The sequence below is a fragment of the Melanostigma gelatinosum genome, assembly GCF_949748355.1.
Source record: "Melanostigma gelatinosum genome assembly, chromosome: 6".
Lineage (NCBI taxonomy): Eukaryota > Metazoa > Chordata > Actinopteri > Perciformes > Zoarcidae > Melanostigma > Melanostigma gelatinosum.
In genome coordinates, this window is record NC_136639.1 from 19,390,167 (window position 1) to 19,394,455 (window position 4,289).

Consider the following 4,289-nt stretch of genomic DNA (forward strand, 5'->3'; position numbering starts at 1 on the left):
TTTGATATAAGTTGGTGTGGAGATATTTAAAAGTACATAATTAAACACAAACCTCTGTTGGGTAGCAAAAGTGGTTTGCTTTTTTCTTATATAATGGTCTCATAAGTGTCACATTGTGATATGCACTTGCTGCAGCATTAAGGGGAAGAGAGGGTCAGCAGCTGTACCTCCTACGCAGGACCGACACTTTCTAAATTGTTGAGGACAAACCTCTCATTCCTTGCCGGGGATTCAACTCCTTAGCTGCCTTTTGATGAACTGTTTAAAATCCCACTTCATGTTTAGTCCGTCCCTTGAAGAGTCCCTTGCCCAGATGCGCCTTTGTGCAGACAACTGTGTATAACATCGACATTGGAACGGCAACTGGGACCACTGGAGTTCATGAACTGCGGACAAACTTCTCAACTAGAAATAAGAGATGGCGCATGTGAGCAATACAACTATTTTAGTCTTAGTTATGTGGATAGATGTGAAATGCTAGCAAGATTACCAAACGTCAACATGCAAAAAGTTATTTTCTCAACAAACTGGTGAAGCAGAATAAGATGTAGCAAAGGCCTCGTCGTCTGCAGTTCCATTGAGAGAGGTTCAGACGGTGGCCTACATCGTGCCTTTGTTCTTACCAACCTACATTGTAATTACATTGCTTATTGTGATTTTATACATTTTAATATATAAATGTGCCCATCGTATTTTTAGGAGAGCCAAAATATTTCATGTGAGATGTGATGAATTGACCCTCTTCAGTTCTTATAACAATAAGTTATTTGCTAAAAGAAGATGGTCTTCAGAAGGATTTATCAAAGTCAGACTCTTGGTGAAAGATGTGAAAATATTCAGTGCATGTTTACACTTGGGGTGTAAAGTGACAATACATGTCTCCATGTATTGTTAAAAAAGCACTGTAAGGTGTTAAATGACACTGAGTGCTATAAACCTGAAGTCTGACGAGTGTGTACCTGTGTAAACACCGGGCCAGTGTGTCCCTCAGCTCTTTTTGAGTTGATTTAACTGTTACATAACTGTCTGTGCTTCTAGAGGGGTTACGTACAATGTGCTTCCATGTGTTGAATGGGCTGCCTCTTTCTCCTTTCACTGTGGTGAGTTTGCATGCGGGTGTGCGACGGTGTATCTGTGTGGCTCTGTCGTATCCCGTCACTGTTTTTAGAGGAGCGCTGGAGCGGCTAACATGCTGGCGGGTGCTGGCCGTCACACTGAAGAGAAGCCGGGCAGTAGCTGTGTGTTTCTTTCTGTCCCCAGGTCCACACAACCTGTCCACTTTGTGTCCCAGGCAGGACCACCCCACGGACAGTTAATGTACACTGGGTGCACTCTAAAACACAAAAATAGCCGTATATGTGGTTTTACAGTCCATTCCAGTATTTTAGTATGTTTCAGCAAAATGTGTCGGAAAACTGTTTCTTAATACATTAGTTCATGTTAAGAAACTCACCAAAATGCAGTTTGTGAAACGTGTTTCAATCAAAAGCTCCAGAAGCCCGTCTCACCACAGTAATTTGTGGTCACTCTTTACATCCATATCTGTAATTGTGGTAAGGTCATGTTTTCATAAAAAAAACAACTCGACTCCTTTGGTTGCAAAAAGAAGTCAGATTGTATAGAAGTCTATGTGAAAATGACTCTACTTCTCACTTGTATTATGTCAGTAAACATTGTAAACATAAGTTTATGATCTAAATCACTACTTTCAAGTCTTCTTTGATACAGCATGATGTTAATTTGGTAAATTATGGTCACATTATTGGACGATAAAACAGGGTATGCTTTAGGACTGGCTTGTGATTGACAGGTCCCTGTCCAAGGCGTTGTCCGGTCTGGGAATTGTATTACTAACCTCCTTTTTCCAAAGCAAACCCTACGTTTTTTGATGGATTTGTTAGCCATTGGTTTCCATTGCATTTCAGTATGGAGCAGTAATTTGGAACACCATTAACATAAGAAGTTACATCATTGATACACGGTAATGCAGTTGCATTCGGTGCGTACTTTGAAAACACGTCTTTGTCGCTGCATCCAATGAAATTCATGTCAGGTTTGAAGGTTAGCAGCCAAATAACGCAGCATCAGAAAGAAATTGAAACGGGCGTTTGAAACGGGGCCTTCTGTCAAAGCAGCAACCGTGTTGTTTGTCAGTATGTGATCTGTGAGGGACGCTCTCTTCTCCACTGGGTCGCTCCAGGTTCAGCCTCAGATGATCCAGATACTATCCCTAAGTGGTCCCACTGGATGTGTTAAAAATCCACTGTAAATCTGCCCCTCCATTAGCTGAGGAAGAGTATATAGCATAACAAGACCAATTTAGTTGGCTAAGCAAAAACCTCCTTATTACCAGTGCAGTCGGTCCAACTGGTGATTCATTTCGGCACGTTCCCAGGAGTTCGATATTGTGATGGATATCTCGCCACAGAGCTGTCGGCCCGTCAGTATTTGTGTTGGTTTGTGTCATAGCTGAGCCACATGCGCGAGTGATTTGTGTGCATTGCAGACAGAAGGCAATATCACCAGTCCAATTCATTCGTATGCTGCAGTCTAGAGAGAGAGCTGCTATCAGATCAGGGGAAGCCTTGGCAGGAGAGCAGAGGAAAGACATACAGTAAGTACAGAGATACGGACAGGAAGCAGCAGCACATAATGAGTGAAATGTACACGGAATGGCTCTAAAATATGGTAATCTTATTTTAACATATTTTTCTCTTAAATAATATGCACAGCCAAGAAATACCCTGATTTAATTTTTCATTCAAATTGGGCTCAATATCATGAGTCATTCAACTGTTAACTGTCAGAAAAGAGATAATTAGCTGTTAAAATGGGAAACAAATGACAGAATGAGAAAATAGGATGTTGTGATAATATCCTCCTTGTTTTTCTACATTTGCCTATGTTATTCTCTAAAATTACTAATGAAGGTGGGAACAAATAAGCCAGAAATGAAGATGTGGCTGCGGAATACTCTGATAAGCATCATACACCAGCTGTCCCTCGTGTGTGTGTGTGTGTGTGTGTGTGTGTGTGTGTGTGTGTGTGTGTGTGTGTGTGTGTGTGTGTGTGTGTGTGTGTGTGTGTGTGTGTGTGTGTGTGTGTGTGTGTGTGTGTGTGTGTGTGTGCGTTGGTATCTCCGGATTGTGAGGGCTTTTCACCTGTTTACATACTTACTTTGTGAGGACATGCTGGACTTGTGAGGACAAAGTCCATGTCCTCACAAGTCGCGCACTGTAGAGGCACTTATCAACACGTAACTAACGTCCTCCCGCATTTTCTCCGCATGTCTCAACAACTCGGTTTCACCAGAATTCTAGTGTATGCCAGTGTGTGCGCCCAGTGTATAATTTAGATTTCCACATTTCTTTTTATTTTTTTATTTTCCCGCGAATGTGTATCAGTGTGTCGTCAATCATTGGCTAGTATTAGGCAGACTGGTCATTGGCTGTACTCGAAGTCAATCACACACTCTGATCAGTGATTGGCTGTTCTCGAAGTCACTCAGGGAGATGCTGGTCAGTGATTGGCTTCTGAACCTGCGGTCAGGTTTCGCCCTGACGCTGAAGAAATGAGTCTGGATTCGATGGACGTCTTTTGTGGGCTAATACGGACTTGGAATTAACTTTACCGAACTGGTAAGTGAAAGTTTTAACGATGTATTAACAACTAAATGCATTTAGTGAAGGGCTGTCTTTTCGTTGCTTTGTAAAACAAACGTCGCCACTTCCTCGTGAGCCTGGACCGTCTCTGCACCAGGTGGAATCAATCCGGCTTAATGTTCAGCTGATTCCACCGCAAACTTTTACTGCACTGTAAAAGTCTGCGGAGGAATCAGCTGTTATTGGAGCTCGTTGTGCTAGCAGCAACTGGCCAAGCCAGTTAGCTGTAAATGCTTTTCCGAGCTACGACGAGCAACAGTTATTACCGGTATATTCGCTAATGCTAATCGCGGTTAGCATTTCCCCATTGGAGGTAATGTTAAAATTAGCTTAGAAGCTAGCGAGTCGGATTTAGATAGATAGGTACTTTATTCATCCCCAGGGGGACATTTGTATGTTACAGCAGCAAGACACACCAACAAGTAAAGTAACAGAGTAACCAAAATATTAAGTATTAAAAATAATATCCATTAGAAATAAGACGTCTTAATTAGTGACAGCTGATATGACTTAAGCCCGGTGACGTTCGTCAGCCCGAGCATTCATAATTATTGTAAGGAATAATTAACATGGACATGTGATCAGACAGTCTCTTCACATATATTATTATTATTATTATTATTATTA